Source organism: Cnephaeus nilssonii, assembly GCF_951640355.1.
Source record: "Cnephaeus nilssonii genome assembly, chromosome: X".
NCBI lineage: Eukaryota > Metazoa > Chordata > Mammalia > Chiroptera > Vespertilionidae > Cnephaeus > Cnephaeus nilssonii.
The window spans coordinates 33,250,548-33,268,205 of NC_137071.1; the positions used below are offsets into that span (position 1 = coordinate 33,250,548).

The 17,658-nt window shown below is 37.4% G+C and overlaps 1 protein-coding gene across 3 annotated transcripts in view; it reads left to right on the forward strand.

Annotated features, from left to right (window-relative positions):
• LOC307095780 (charged multivesicular body protein 1B2) overlaps positions 1–16,960 on the forward strand; it is an 88,187-nt gene extending 71,227 nt beyond the window's left edge. The window contains exons 9-10 of one of the 3 annotated variants that reach the window (XR_013813230.1): positions 63–150; positions 16,324–16,960. The gene's annotated coding sequence lies outside the window, so the exon portion shown is untranslated. Of the gene's footprint in view, positions 1–62; positions 2,507–16,323 lie in introns of those variants that run through there. The other 2 variants (XR_013813231.1, XM_079765306.1) reach the window with 2 other exon arrangements.
• The last annotated feature ends 698 nt before the right edge of the window (positions 16,961–17,658 follow it).

Here is a 17,658-nt window from a genome sequence, read left to right on the forward strand (position 1 = left end):
CATGTAGATTAAGATGCCCTTAGCTGTCTGGCAGCAAGCACTCATCTGTGCAAATCTTTTAGGTGTGGGGAAATGCCCTCAGCCATCTCCAGATGATTCAGCCCTGCTGACATCCTAGAATTGGTTTCTGGCACCTGTGAATCAACTTAGGTAAGCATCATGGGCTTTATTATTTTGTCTGGTTAATTTATTACCAGTCATTGCACAGAGAGGAAACAAGAACAGGAGATAGGACAGGTAAATTATGATAAGACATGTGTTTTCTTTATAATTTAGAAAATTATGGGAATGGAACCTCTTTCCAGACTATCTGAAGCGAATCTAAAGGTATTATATCTATAAAGAAAATAAGAACACAGTGATTGATAAGATGCCAAAGACAAACAGCCTAATTTTTTATGCATTTACTTAAGTTGATAGATAAGAGCTCCAAGATAGTTTTAAATTGGCTCTAGTGTAGACAGTGGAGGGAAAAAGCCCTGGATCCAATCTTCAGTGATTGATATGGGTTTGTAGCCCCAGCTCTGATATTATCTTCTAACTTGGATTATTCTTTAACCCCGTTCTGGGCCTTGATTCCCTTTCTACAAATCTTTTCAGAGTACAATAGGTCCGTATTTAAACTCATAAGTACTTCTGCAATTTTAAGCAAAAAGAGATCTAACAAAACCTATTTTACTATATATAGGCCAATTATTTTCAAGTGGTGTGCCACAAGAATTTATAAAATATGCAATACCTGACTATTTAGTCAGGGGCACTGACCTCTTTTCCCTTAGATTGTCAAATAAAAAATGACAACAATACAACAATAGTCATCCGGTGTGAATGAATCAAAACTATACCTATATTTTTTTTTGTCTGAACAGCGAAAATTATATTTTTGGTATGCCACAGAGTTTTAGTAATTAGTTTATGTGTGCAATGAGATGAAAAAGGTTGAAAATCAGTACTATAGGCTAACTGATATAAACAGGAGTTAAGTTCTTATAGCATTGCATCAATATTATAATGAAACAAAACATTATTTGAGGACCTGCTGTATATTTGTTGTGTAAATTGAAGTGAGTTGCTGTAGTATGGTACATTCCCTCTATTCTCTGTTTTCTTCCATACCCCCAAAATAATTCCAGATGCCTTATTAAGGTGTTATTGGTCTTAGAATCTTCTGTCTCAGGAAACCTAGAGAACATCTAGTTCGCTCCACCACCATTTTTACTGAAGGGGAGAACAAAGAGATTTAGATCTACTGTATTTGTTGACCATCTACTGTGTGTTAAGAATGGTTTTGGGTACTTTGATATACTGTGGTTTATTTAATCATCAATAGAATCGCATGAGCTGGTAGATTATTGTTATCCTGATATTTAGAGAATAGGAAATGTTGCTTGAACAAATTACCAAGATTTATACAATTACTAAAAAGCAGAGCTAGGATTTTATTACAAATGTGTCTCACTTCAAATCTAGTGCTCATGGCACTACTACACCTGGGTTCTAACTGGAATCACAAAGCAAATCTTTTTATACTTCATCCACAATTTAGGTGAAAGATACTAATAAATTCTTGACTTAGAGGTAGTTCACCTCGAGACAAAGAGGTGTTTATCAGAGTGTTCTTAGGAAAGAATTGATTTTTTCCCCTGACCCATCTGAGCTATCAGAAAAATATAAATTTCTTCCCATTTGGAAATCATAGCCATTTTCCATAAGTTAACAAATGGAATTAATTTGTTACAAAGTCAGCTAAGTTTTATTCATACTCAAGTTTTTCATTTTCTAAACTGGATATAGTCCTAGAAATGGGATTACTGGGTCAAGTGGGAGTTCCATTTTTAACTTTTTGAGGAAACTCCATTCTGTCTTCCACAGTGGCTGCACCAATCTGCATTTCCACCAGAAGTGCAGGAGGGTTCCTTTTTCTCCACATCCTCGCCAGCACTTGTTGTTTGTTGATTTGTTAATGATAGCCATTATGACAGGTGTGAGATGGTATCTCATTGTTGTTTTGATTTGCATCTCTCAGATGATTAGTGACTTTGAGCATGTTTTCATATGTCTCTGGGCCTTCTGTATGTCCTCTTTCGAAAAGTGTCTATTTAGATCCTTTGCCCATTTTTTCATTGGATTGTTTATCTTCCTTTTGTTAAGTTGTATGAGTTCTATGTAAATTTTGGAGATTAAAACCTAAACTGGAAAAAGTTTCCAAGCAAAAAGATAAATTGGTAAAAATCATTAGCCTGAAATTGCAAAAATAAAATCTGTGCAGCCAACTGATGAATACTGTTTATATTCTTGTAAATATACTACTTTCTTACTGTAGTAGCAGGTATGATGTTTTTGAAAATGCCTGACTACAAATAAATGACTAATGTGCCTGTGGTATTTAATAAGTATATATTCACCACTGACTAGATCACTAAAAACCTTCCAACCTTCAGTTAGAAAAGTCCAAGGAAATTTATGTCTACTAAAATAAGTTACTTGTTTTATGTTCTCAATTTTATTTTTTATGTGTTCTCAACTTTAGAAAGGAAAATGTCTTCATTTTATATGTTGCTTGATTATTAATATGAAGTTGGGTCCCATGTTCCAAATGAAAGGTTATAAAATGAACTCTGTTTATTTCTAAGAAATCTTATTTAAACTTGATCATGTCAGCAATAGACATATTTAGCTTTTGCTTTATAAAAATTACATGAAATCATTGGGAGGAAAAAGATTAAAAATTTTGGAAAATGTTATCATGTGGTGATTTTATATCACTTACAAAAGGGGTTTTGGTGTCGAAGTAACACAATAATTAACAAAGCCTTTCTATATGGACTTTTAATCATTTCTTCTTTAGATTCAATAAAACAAAGTCTAAGAGCTATTGAGATTAAATGAATGATGTAATGGGAGAGTGAGATCCCCAAAATGGAAACATAGGTTGCCCCTGACTTTGTGTCCCCTCAGAAAAATAACAATTATTCAAGGACAAAACACCACGGAGAGAATTCTAGAACATGGGTATGAGGCTGAAGCACCCCTCCACTCCCGCACCACAGAGACCAAGACAGACTGCATTAGAAGAGTAAGAGAAGTGGCTCCACATTAACCACATTGCCTATTCCCCATGCCAGCACCATGCAGAGAGGTCTCCCCTGAACCTCTGCTTTCTCCATTAGGAAACGAGAACCCAGGGACCAATCAGCTCCCGCCCCCCCCCCTCCCAGCATTGTAGGTTGCTTTGTGGGAACCCCTACTCAAATCTTGCATCACAGGGAATTTAGAGGAATGTGTGGGGCTCAATCACTGTGAATCTGAGTGTCACAGAGGGGGTAGGGGCTTGCAACAACCAGCACAAAAATCTTGGCAGACCAAGTTCCTACCCGCAGTGCCAAAGTAGTAATCACAACCAGTTGCTTTGCTCATCTTCAGAACAAAGTCCATGGTGCACTCTGACCAGGGAACTTGGCAGGGTGCAAATCTGCCTCATTTGGATTCTCAAACAATTAATTTGCCTGCCTTAGAGGCAGGTTTGCCCACACTCAAGCAAGGAGCCAAATCACAGTCCCACCTCCTATATTGTTGGTTTTTAAACAATATTATTTTTTTCAATCCTTATAAGAAATGCTAAAAGGAGTTCTTTGAGTGGAAGTAAAAGAATGTTAACATAAAAATGTACAAATCTCATGTTAATGGTGGATATATAGTCTGCAATATGGTAATAGAAGTGCATAATTACTTTACATCTCTAGTTTAATAGTTAATACAAAAATGTAAATTGTAACAAGAGGAGAAGTAAAAGTGTAAAGTCTATAAATTCTGTTGAAGTTATTAATTTAAAATAGGTATTATAAGTTTAAGGTATTTTATATAAGCCTCATAGAAACCACAAGGAAAAATCCTCTAGTAATTATACAAAATAACACGACAAAAATGTCCAAGCATACTGATTTCTAAAGATATCAAAACACACAAAAAAAAGACAGAAAGATAAACAAGGAACAAGGGATCTGCAAAACAACCAGAAAACAACAAAATGTTAATTGTAAAGCCTTACCTATCAATAATTACATTAAATATAAACAGATTAAAATATCTAACTTAAAGATATGAGTGGCTGAATGGGTAAAAAAAACAAACAAAAACAAAACAAAAACACAAAAAACACAAGAACAAACCAAAAAATCACCACCAAGACCCAATAACATGCTATCTATAAGAGACTCACTTTAGTCTTGAAAGATACATAGACTGGAAAATGACATTTCAAGCAAATTTTAACCAAAAAAAGCAGGAGTACCTATACTGATATCAGGCAAAATAGACTTTAAACGAAAAATGGTAAAAAGAGACAAAGTAGGTCATTATATAATAAAGAGGTCAATACATCAACAAGATATAATAGTTGTAAATTTTTATGTTCCTAATATTAGAATACCTAAATATACAAAACAAAATCTAACATAGCTAGATGGAGAAGTGCACAGTAATACAGTAATAGTTGGGGACTTTAATAACCCACTCTCAAGAATGGATAGATCATGCAGACAGAATCCATAAGGAAACAGTGAACTTGAACACTATAGACCAGTGGACCTAACAGACATATGCAGAGAATTCTATCCAACAACAGAATATACATTCTTTTACATAAAACATTTTCTAGGATAGACCATATGTTATGCCACAAAACAAGTATTAGCAAACTTAAAATTGAAATCATACCAAGTATCTTCTCTAACCACAATGGCATGAAACTAAAAATCAATAAGGGGAAAACTAAACTTCACAGAAATATGGAAACTAAATAACACTGTCCTAAACAACCAGTGCAACAATAAAAAGAAAATGAAAAAAAAAATTTGAGACAAAAATCAAAACACAAAATAGAAATACAAAGAACAGACTGACAGCTGTCAGAGAGGATGGGGGTTGGAAGCTAGGTGAAAAAGGTGAAGGGATTAAGAAAAAAAAATCAGAAGAAACCAAGATGGCAGCATAGGTAAACACCTGAACTTGCTGCCTCGTACAACCACTTCAAAACTACAATTAAAGATAAAAAGGATATCATCCAGAACCACAGGAAGGCTGGCTGAGTGGAAATTCTACAACTAGAAGGAAAGAGAAAACCACCCTGAGACTCAGAGGAGCTGCAGAAGTAAAGTGCAGAGGTATGGAGGTGCACATATGGAGAGGCCTGGCAACTGAGTATGTGGCTGGCTTTTTCAATCTGCAGGGAGACACAAGCTCCTGACTGCTCTGAACTCCACTTCTGGATGAGACTCTGGGGACCCAGACTCATACGGGGAGAAACTGGACTGTCTGGCATCGGGCGGAACTCGAGGGCGGCTTTCTGTCAGAGGTGCTTGCAGCGATTACTGAGGGACACTGAGACCCAGGGGCCTCTTAGGGCAGGGCTGACGGGAAGCCATTGCTGTTTGCTCCACCCTGAGACTCCATCCCATCCAAGCTATGTGCAGAGGCTTTTGCATATGAATGCCCTGGTCCTTTGAAATCTAAACTTACCTAACAAACTGCAGCTGAGTCAGAGAGACCCAGAACATCCAAAAGAAGGCCCAAGACAACACTGCAGCTTGCATTGCTTCACAGCTGGGCCTCATCTGGGCACGTCCAAAACCCAAACAAAGAAGAGGAATCTGCAGATCTCTCCATAGCTCCTGCTGGGTGGCCTCAGGCAGAGGCTAAATTAGCACCTCCTTGGAGATCCAAGAGCCAGAGTACCCAGGGGTCAGAGTAGGACCATCCAGATTACAACTCCTCAGATCCATAAGGGACACACGCAGGGGGCAGACTCAGTGAGCACCAAAGCCCCACTGAAGCAAGTCTTGCCCCATAAGGGTGTCTCTGGCACAGAAGTTCTCCCATCGTAGACACAGTAGATCCTCACAGCCAATCAACCTGGAGGTCAATTCCTCCCAGTGATACCAACAACAATCAAGGCTTAACTACAACAAGACTGTGCACACAGCCCACAAAGGGGTGCACCAAGAGTGTCCACTGCAGGGAACTGGGGAGGCTGAGCCACTGGGCCCTATAAGACACATAGCACAAAAAGCCACTCTGTCAACTCAGGGAAGCAGCCAAAATGCGGAGACAAAGAAACAGGTCACAAATGACAGAAATGGAGGAAAGCAAACTACTGGATATAGAGTTCAAAACCACGGTTATAAGGTTTTTCAAGAATTTTCTAGAAAAGGCTGATAAATTTAGTGAGACCCTCGAGGATATGAAAAAGGGCCAACTAGAAATTAAGCATACACTGACTGAAATAAAAAATAATATACAGAGATCCAACAGCAGACTAGAGGATTGCAAGAATCAAGTCAAAGATTTGAAATACAAAGAAGCAAAAAACACTCAACCATAAAAGCAAAAAGAAAAAAGAATCAAAAAATATGAAGATAGTATAAGGAGCCTCTGGGACAACTTCAAGCATACCAACATCCGAATTATGGGGGTCCCAGAAGAAGAGAGAGAGCAAGATATTGAAAACCTATTTGAAAAAATAATGACAGAAAACTTCCCACATCTGGTGAAAGAAATAGACTTACAAGTCCAGGAAGTGCAGAGAACCCCAAACAAAAGGAATCCAAAGAGGACCACACCAAGACACATCATAATTAAAATGCCAAGAGCAAAAGACAAAGAGAGAATATTAAAAGCAGCAAGAGAAAAACAGTTAGTTACCTACAAGGGAGCACTCATATGATTTTCAGCTGATTTCTCAACAGAAACTATGTAGGCCAGACGGGAGTGGCAAGAAATATTCACAGTGATGAATAGCAAGAAACTACAACCAAGATTGCTCTACCCAGCAAAGCTATCATTCAGAATTGAAGGTCAGATAAAGAGCTTCACAGATAAGAAAAAGCTAAAGGAGTTCATCTCTGCCAAACCAGTATTATATGAAATGCTGAAAGGTATTCTTTAAGAAGAGAAAGAAGAAAAAGGTAAAGATTAAAATTATGAACAACAAATACATATCTATCAACAAGTGAATCTAAAAATCAAGTGAATAAAAAATTTGATGCACAGAATAATGTGGTGAATATAATAGATTCAGGGGCATAGAAAGGAGTGGACTGACAATCCTTGGGGGGAAAGGGGTGTGGGGGGTGAGGGAAGAGACTGGACAAAAATTATACACCTATGGATGAGGACAGTGGTGGGGGCTAAGGGCAGGGGGCGGGGTGGGAACCGGGTGGAGGGGAGCTATGGGGGGAAAAAAGAGGAACAACTGTAATAATCTGAACAATAAAGATTTAATTTAAAAAATAAAATTGGGGTCATAAAAATAAAACAAAAACAAAAAATCACTCAGACAACAGTATGGTGATTATCAGAGGGAAAGAAGAGTGCGAGTAGGTAGAAGAGTGAAAAGGGGATAAATGGTTATGAAAGGAGACTTGGGGAGGTGAACATACAATATAATATACAGATAATGTTTTATTTTATAGAATTGTATACCTGAAACATATAATTTTATTAACCAATATCACCCCAGTAAATTTAATTTAAAAAAAACACAGCCTAAACCAGTTTGGCTCAGTGGATAGAGCGTCGCCCTGTGGACTGACGGGTCCCGGGTTCGATTCCGGTCAGGGGCACGTACCTTGGTTGCAGGCACATCCCCAGTGGGAGGTGTGCAGGAGGCGGCTGATGTTTCTAACTCTCTATCCCTCTCCCTTCCTCTCTGTAAAAAGTTAATAAAATATATTTAAAAAAAAACACACCCACGGAACTTGTGAAATGTGGCAAAAGCAGTTCTAAGAGGGAAGATCATAGCAATAAATACATTAAGAAACAAGAAAGATCCCAAATAAACAACCTAACAGTATGCTTTAAGGAACTGGAAAATAAAAACAAAATGAGCCCAAAATTAGCATAAGAAAGCTGATGAAGAACAGTGCAAACACAAATTAGAGAACAGAAAAACAATAAAAGAGGTTAATCAAACTAAGAGTTGGTTCTTTGAAAAAATAAAATGATAAAACCTTAGACTTAACTACGGTATAAAAAGACAGGACCCAAATCAAGAAAATTATAAATGAAAAATGAGACATTAAAACATGTACCAGAGAAGTTGAAAGACTAATATCAGGCTACTAGAAACAAACTGGACAATCTAGAAGAAAAGGGAAAAAAATCTTAGAAATGTGCAATCAGGAAGAAATAGAACATCTGAATAGATTGATTATTAGTAAAGAGATTGAATCAGTAATCAAAAGTCTTCCAGTGATGAAAATCCCAGGACCAGATGGTTTCATTGGTGAATTTGACCAGACATTTAAAGAAGAATCAACACCAGTCCTTCTCAAATTCTTCCAAAAGATCAAAGAGGAGGGAACATTCCCAAACTTATTTAATGAGGCCAGAATCATTCTGACAACACTACTAGAAAAGGAAACTACAGGCCAATATCCATGATGAATATGGATGCAAAAATGCTAATAAAATACTAACAAACCACATTCAGCAGCACATTAAATGTATTTTTCACCATGATCAAGTGAGATTTATCCCTGGGGTGGAGGATGATTCAACATAGTCAAATCAGTCAATGTGATACATTAATAGAATGAAAGTATAGAATCATATGATTATCTCAATAAATGCAGAACAAGGATTTAACAATTCAATCTCCATTCATGATTTAAAAACAAACAAACATTAGGCACAAAACAAACATGGCTCAACATAATGAAGGCCATATGTGACAAGCCACACCTAACATTATACTCAGTGGTGAAAGTTTGAAACCTTCTCTTCTAAGATAAGGAGCAAGACAAGGTACCCACTCTCACTACTCCTATTCAACATAGTACTAGAAGTCCTAGCGAGAGGAATAAGGAAAGAAAACAGGTATCAGAATTGAAAAAAGTACAACTTATTTGCAGGTTACATGATTTTATATATTAAAAAATCCTAAAGACAACCAAAAACTTAGTTCTAATCAATGAATTCAGTAAAGTTGCAGGATATAAAGTTAATATGCAAAAATCAGTTGCATTCTTATATACTATTTTCTGAAAAAGAAATAAATTGCTCTAATTTGCAATAGCATCAAAAACAATGGAATACTGAGGAATAAATTTAAGGAGGTAAAAAAATCTCTACAAACTATAAGACATTGATAAAATTGAAGAAGATACAAATAAATGAAAAGGCATCTCATGTTCATGGATTGGAAAAATTAATAGTTAAAATGTAAATATTATAAAAGCCACCTATACATTCAATACAATATTTATCAAAATTTCAATGGCATTTTTTAAAGAAGTAGAAAAAATTACTCCTAAAATTTACCCAAAACCACAAAAGATTCCCACATGGCAAAAAACAAACAAAAAAACCCTGAGGAAGAATAACAAAGCAGGAGGTGGCACAGTTCCTGATTTCAAGCTATACTATAAAGCTATAATCATCAAAACAGTATAGTGCTGGCATAAAAGCAGACAAACGGACCAATAGGATAATATGAAGAACCCAGAAATAAATCCAAGCATATACAGCTAACTAATATTTGATAAGGGGACCAAAAATATTCAATGAGGAAAGTACAGTCTTTTCCATAAATGGTACTTGGATAAATTGGAGTCACATGTAAAAGAACGAAACTGGACCCACATCTCACAGCACTCACAAAAATTAACTCAAAATGGATTAAAGACTTAAACATGAAACTTGAAACTATGAAAATCCTGGAATAAAACAAGAATAAATCTCCTTGGCATGGGTCTTGGTGATGATTTTTGGATATGACACCTAAAGCACAAGCAACGAAATAAAAAATAAGTGGGACTACATCAAACTAAAAAGCTTCTGCACAGCAAAAGAAACCGTCAACAAAGTGAAAGGAAAACCTCTGGAATGGGAAAATTGCAAACCATATGTCTGATAAGGAGTTAATATCAAAATTATAAAAAGAATTAATACAACTCAATAGCAAAAAAAAAAAAACACACAAAAAACAACAAACACCCAAATAATCCAATTTAAAAAGGGAGGGAAGACCTGAATAGATATTTCTCCAAAGAAGGTATAGGAAAGGCCAACAGGTACATGAAAAGATGCTCAACATCATTAGTAATTAAGGAAATGCAAATTAAAACCACAATGAGATATCACCTCACTCCTGTCAGAATGGCTATCATCAATAAATCAACAAACAAGTGTTGGCTAGGATGTGGAGAAAAGGGAACCCTTGTGCACTACTGGTGAGATTGTAAATTGTTACAGCCACTGTGGAAAATAGTATGGAGGATCCTCAAAAAATTAAAAATAGAACTAGTAAATAATTCATCAATTCTACTCTGGGAATCCAAAGGAAACAAAAATACTAAATCAAAAAGACATCTGCACTCTCGTGTTCATAGCAGCATTATTTACAATGGCCAGGACATGGAAATGACATACTTGTAAGTGTCCATGGATGGATGAATGAATAAGAGAAATTGTGGTAAATATATGCAATTGAATATTATTCAGCCATAAAAAAATGAGGATAACCTACCATTTGTGACAGCCTGGATAGACCTTGAAGGCAATATGCTAAGTGAAATAAGTCAGACAGAAAGACAAATACTGTTATAATTCCAGTTATACGTGGAGTTAAAATAAAACTCAGAAAAAGATCAGATTTGTGGTTCACAGGGACAGAGGGTGGGGGGAGAGGAATTGGAGGGATGTGGTCAAAAGGCACAAACCTCCCATTATAAGACAAATAAATACTACAGATAAATAAGTACAACATGATGGCTAACACTGCTTTCTGATATATAGGAAAGTTGTTGAGCATACATCTTAAGAATTTTCATTGCAAGGATTTTTTCCCTCTTTTTATTTTATTGTATTATATAAGAAGGTGAGTGTTAGCTGAACCAAATATGGTAATCATTTTTACAATATATGTAAATAAAACCATCATGCTGTATGCTTTAAACTTATACGGTGTTGCATGTCAATTATTTCTCAATAAAACTGGGGGGAAGGGCATGAAATGTGATGGAGGATGCTTTTCCAAGTAATGGAAAGATAGATTCCCATTATTTGGGGAAAAAAACAAAACACCTATGGAGATTTACCAGTTGAGTGTGCTTTTTTTAAGATTCTCCAGGTAGAACTGACTATTTACAAAAGAGAGAAAATTGAATCCAGAGCCAAATTCATTATACCCATTAGTTTTGCACTCATTGTAAGCATCATGAAGAACAGGCATTACTTAGGGTAAGGATAGGAACACCATTCCAGTTGTAAGGGTCCTGAATTTATCTTTCTTCTAACTGACCAAGAAGGCTTCCTGTTACTATAAATCTCAAAGTGGTACTATACCTGAGCCAGCCCAATTCTTATAAGGCGGAGTGTGAGGATGATGGGAGTTCCCTTGCAGGTAACTTTCTGTCTCTTTCTTGCATCCTTTAATATTCTTTCTTTGTCATTGATGTTTGCTATTTTAATTATGATGTGGCTGGGTGTGGGTCTTTGGGGATTCCTCTTTATTGGGACTCTCAGTGTTTCATGAACTTATGTGACTTTTTCCTTCACCAGTTTAAGGAAATTTTCTGCCATTATTTCTTCAAACAAGTTCTCCATTTCTTTCTCAGATTCTTCTCTTTCTGGTACCCCTCTCATAAGAATGTTGTTACATTTCATGTTGTCCCAAAGCTCCCTTAGACTCTCTTCCTGCTTTTTAATTTTTTTCCATTTGTTGCTTTGAATGGGTGTTGTTTTTTTTTCTACCTTGTTTTCTAATTCGCTGATTCAGTCCTCAGCTTCTTGTCTACAGTTGAATCCTTCCAGGGTCTTCTTTATTTCAACTATATCATTTCTCATTTCCAATTGATTCTTATTTATTGTTTCTGGTTCCCTTTTCATGTTGGTGTACCTCTCATTAAGACCCTTATAATTCTGATTAAGTTACTTGTAGTTCTCACTGAGTTATTTGAGCACCCTTATTACTATTACTCTGAATTTTTTATCTGATAAGTTACTTGCCTCCATTTTATTTAGTTCCTTTTTCTGTTGATGCCTCCTTTTCTTTCATTTGGGGATTTTTTTCTTTATCTCCCTATTTTAATTTCACTTTGTACTTGTTTCTCTATATTAGATCAAACTTCTATGCCTCCCAGACTTTGTGGTGTGGTCTTATGTAGTAGGTGTTTTGTGGGACCCAGTGATGCAGTCTCTTAGCACTCCTAAATGGGTGCTCTAAGAATGCCCTTGTTTGAGTTATTTTGATTCTTCTGTTGTAATTTGGTCTTGAATGTTATTGTCTTGTTCATCAGTGGAATCTGCTCTCAGGCTGACTATGTGACTTACCACTCACCACATTGTGTGAGCTGTTGTGGAGGTTCTGACAGAACAGAACAAAATTCTACACAACAAAACACATAACAAAAAAAAAACACACAAAACAAAAACATACACAAGACCCCTACAGCAACAACAAAAGCAACCACCAGAGAAGAGAGAATTAACAAAGAGAAAAGAGACCATGAGTGATAGAAGAAAAGAAAGGAAAAATACAAAGAGAAAACACACAAACAAAATTAATGAAGTGGCAGAGGTGAAATAATGAAAATAAGAATAAAGAATTAGAGTAAGAAAAATGGGAAGAAAAGTGGTTTGAAATAAAGGAGGAAAATTTTTGAAAAGGAATATAGAGAAGAAAGCAGACAAACCCAAAATAAGAAAAGGAAAAAAAAAATGAGTAAGCAGGCAAAAAAGAAAAGAAAAAAATTAGTAGGAAAGGGAAGTGGAAAATTAGATATATGAATGAAACAATAGAGACTAAATAATAACAAATTAATCAATAAAGCACATAGTTAAAGAAAGGGAAGGGAAATTACGAAAAAGAAAAAAGAAAAAGGGAAGTGGTTTTCAGCAGAGTTTAGTGCCTCATAGGAGTTCCCTTTGGATCCTGCTCTTCAGATGACTATGGCTGACTGTTGACTGCCAATTATGGGCTTCCCTGCAGTACTTAGGTGCTAACCACTGTCAGAAACTGTCCTCCTTTGGCTTTCAACAACCTGCTTGAAGCTCCAAGTGATCCACAATTTGTGTCTGTCTCCACAGGACTTGGCTGCAAGCAGGAGGGTCCAAGCTGCCCTCTAAAGTAGGTTTGTTAGCAGCATAGGTCCTAGGGCTGGGTCAGTAAGCTTCCCCAGTTTCCCTAAGCTCTGTCTCTGCCCACCTTCGCTTACCAGCCAGCTGTCAATCTTAATTACTCAAATGTCTTTTTCTAAAAGGGCTTTAGGTGGAACAGGAGTCTAGACCTCTGGGTCTCCCATGAGGGGGGAGCGCAGTTCAGATTTTAGGGAGAGAGGTGGGTGTGTTTCTCTGTCCCAGAGCTACTCCTCTGTCAGTGGCCCAGAATATTACTCTACCCTCAGGTGGGTAGAGATCCTTGTATGCACTCCAGTGGGACCAGCTGAAAATCTGTAGTTTCTATCAGCTCTCCCTTGTGGGGAAAGTACCAGTCAGGTTCCTTGGATAGTCGGGCAGAGCACCCCACTCCCAATCCAGTCACTGATGTTTCCTGAGATTATTCAAACCCATAGGTTTGCCTCTGCTATTGTGTCCTCTGAACAGGTCAAAATGTAGGGTATGGCAGGCAGGGCTCCTGTAGGTGGGGAAGGTAGTATCACCTAGGGCAGGGTTTTTCCCTGGTCCTTAGCTGTGGCTTCTGGGAGTGACTAGCTCCTCTCATGAAAAATGGCTGTTTTGGTTTGGGGATATGACTGAATTCAGGACTCCCAGCTGCTGCTTTTCTATGTACCCCTCCAATGCTTCCTACCCCATCCTCACCTTAGGCACCTCAAGTCTGCACCACCCTCCCTGCACCAAAGCCTTGGGTGAGTAGCTGCAAATAAAACTGTGCTCTGGGTTAAAACAAAACAAAACAACAAAACAGAAACTGAGGTTTTCTCTCTGACCAGCTCAGGTCTACTATCTCCAGACTCCACTGTGGCCAGCAGCCTTGCTGCATTTCACAGCTGGATGTTACGTGGGCTGCTAGTCTAGGCTCTGGTTCTCTGGGCTGTGGAGCCCAGCCTGGATTCCGGGCCTCAATCTTCGGAGCGAACCGAGCCTTCTGTGTCTGAGAGCTCTCTCCTCACTCTTGGCCTGCTGCCCCTGGAAGCTGAGCCAGCCCCTCATCGTGACCTCGCCCCTCCTACTGCTTTCCAGGTGTTTTCTGTCCTTCCTTGATATATGTCTACTCCTCAGCTGGACCTCAGTTGGTAATTCAGGTGTATTTTCCCCACTTTAGTTTTATTTCCAGTCTGATTCTGGGAGGAGGTACAAGAAAGGTCTGCCTATTTGGCCACCATTTTTCTACCAAACACTTTTCTAAATGTTACCATGTATTCATAACTCTTTTAGTCCTCACAACTTCTATACTACAGATGAAGAAATTAATAAGGGGCAGGGCTGAAATTCACACCAAAGCATTTCTTTTAGTTCTTTCCATTTTCAGTGACTCCAAATAAGCTCAGATGACATCTGCTAAAGAGAATTTATTATAATGATATGTAGAGAAATTCACATGTCAGAACACCATTTTTATAATCATACAACTAAGCGTCCTAGATAATTGGAATCTTTACATACTCAGGATACAATAGAGCTCTAGAAGTCTAATAAGATATATGGATTATGAAAAACATATCTTTTGCTCCTGCCTCTAATATTATAGCATTGTGGTGATGCAATGATCACCATTATCAACTTACTCTTACCTGTTTCTACTGCTCCAGTCAGCACCAATTAATGCCATACCAATCTGGTTTTCTGTGTATCATGCCCCTAATCCCTCTCCCTCACCACCAAATTCAAGAGAGGATCTGATGGGATCATCATTCCACTAGGCCTCCTGCTGGTTGAAACTCTCATTTTAGACTCTCATAGCCAATTGAAAAGTCCATTATGTATGCTATCTGAGTGGGATGATCACCTAAGGATAAGAACATCCTCAGAAAAGTACAGTGAACATAAGAAACACCCTAAATGCCATTTCCTGTACATTGACTGACTCTAAGCCCACTTATAGTTGTACCATATTTTGGTGTATTAACATTTTTATGGTACTGAGTCCTTACACCTTTTCCATTATTTTAATAGTACAATACTGAAATCCAAGATCAGGCCCAGAAGGCATAAGTTTGTCTCTGGTGTCCAAACTTTCCTTTTAATACCCATCACCCTTCTTCCTCATCATGTGTCAGAGTCTGTTGCTTTCCTGAGAAAGAACACTTATTATGTACCGGGAATGTCACAAACATCCTCATATTTATCACAACAATCTCAAAAAGTGCTATCTCCATACTACAATGTTAGCATCTATTGCTTAAATTCTGTCTATCAAGGTAATTATTGCCCTAACTGGTTTGGCTCAGTGGATAGAGCGTCGGCCTGTGGACTGAAGGGTCCCAGGTTCGATTCCAGTCAAGGGCATGTACCTTGGTTGCGGGCACATCCCCAGTAGGGGGTGTGTAGGAGGCAGCTGATTGATGTTTCTAACTCTCTGTAAACAAAACAAAACAAAACAAAACAAAAAAACCTCAATAAAATATATATTTTTTAAAAAGATAATTGTCTTACCTGATCCCCAAAATGGAGAGCCTATGATGTGAGAAATGGTTCAATATCACATATATATTAAAACAAGTCAAACCAATAAAACTTTGCCATCAGTCACAATGTCTGTCTTTTCACTATTTGACACATTCATTTGAGTTGCTTCTTTTTATGTAAAATCCTTGAAATAAATATTCCATTAAGCTCTATTAAATATTCACACATTCAGTGTGAATTTCTTTATTTATATACAGCAGCAAGTCAACTGCTTAGCCTAGATATTAGAGAAATAGAAATTAAGTCAAAATAGGTTTTGACTGGGGTGAGGGTTAATGCATGTAATGCCCACTGCTCAGAACTAGAGTGTTGGAGAATTGGAATACCAGGTTTGGGCAATGTGAGGGAAGTCCCTGGCAGAGTCACTAAAGGGAATGTAGGAAATGTATGCTGGAGACAAACTTTGTCAATCTACCCACTGGGTTTAGTCTGTCATCCCAGAATTGATTACCCCAGTAGCTCTCAAGACGGGGCCATAAATTAGCCAGCCTCAGTCTATTTGCCATAACCGCCCCAGTCACACTGGAAAACACCTTAATTTCTCTAACACTTTTCAGTGGGAAGTAATCAGATCCCAATCTTCTTGATGTGCTTTGTAAGCCTTAACATATGCTTACACATTTATTGAATCCTTCTATAAACATGTGCCTATTTATTGCTATCTTTTCCAAATTGCAGGGGAATGTGAAGGAGTGGAAATGACAGCTCTCATAAAATACTGCTGGAAAGAAAAAAATAAATCATATAACATGCAGTTAATGATGGGGAAGACCTGCCCAAGTTAAAAAGAACCAAGAGCTGCAATCAACCAATACGACTTGGATTCTTCCAGTAATGGGCTGCCTCTTGCCTCCCAGAGTGGGCCATACATTTATTTATTTATTTATTTATTTATTTATTTATTTATTTATTTATTTATTTATAACAGCTGATAGCTCAATTTTATTTTCTTTTTCAATTTTTTTATTAAGGTATTATATGTGTACATATCTTACCATTGCCCCCCCACCCCACTCCCATATATGCCCTCACCCCCCAGAGTTTTGCGTCCATTGGTTATGTTTATATGCATGCATACAAGTCCTTTGGTTGATCTCTTATCTTCCCCACCTCTCCCTAACCTTCCTGCTATAATTTGACAGACTGTTTGATGCTTTACTGCCTCTGTATCTATCTTTTTGTTCAAGTTTATAATGTTCTTTATTATCCATAAATGAGTGAGATCATGGGGTATTTTTCTTTCATTGACTGGCTTATTTCACTCAGCATAATGTTCTCCAATTCCATCCAGGTTGCTGCAAATAGTAAGAATTCCTTCTTTTTTATGGCAGCATAATATTCCATTATGTAGATGTACCATAGTTTTCTGATCCAGTCATCTGCTGATGGGCACCTAGGCTGTTTCCAGATCTTAGCTATTATAAATTGTGCTGCTATGAACATAGGGGTGCATATATCCTTTCTTATTGGTGTTCCCAGTTTCTTAGGATATATTCCTAGGAGTGGGATTACTGGGTCAAATGGGAGTTCCATTTTCAGTTTTTTGAGGAAACTCCATACTGTTCTCCACAGTGGCTGCACCAGTCTGCATTCCCACCAGCAGTGCACGAAGGTTCCCTTTTCTCCGCATCCTCGCCAACACTTGTCGTTTGTTGATTTGTTGATGATAGCCATTCTGACAGGTGTGAGATGGTACCGCATTGTTGTTTTGATTTGCATCTCTTGGATAATTAGTGACGTTGAGCATGTTTTCATGTGTCTCTTGGCCTTCCTGCTGTCTTCTTTTGAAAAGATTCTATTTAGGTCCGTTGCCCATTTTTTTATTGGATCATTTATCTTTTATTAAGTTGTATAACCTGCCTGTAGATGTTGGAGATTAAACCTTTATCAGTGATACCATTTGCAAATATGTTCTCACATGCAGTGGGCTTTCTTGTTGTTTTGTTGATAGTTTCTTTTGCTGTAAAAAAACTTTTTATTTTGATGCAGTCCCATTTGTTTATTTTCTCTTTA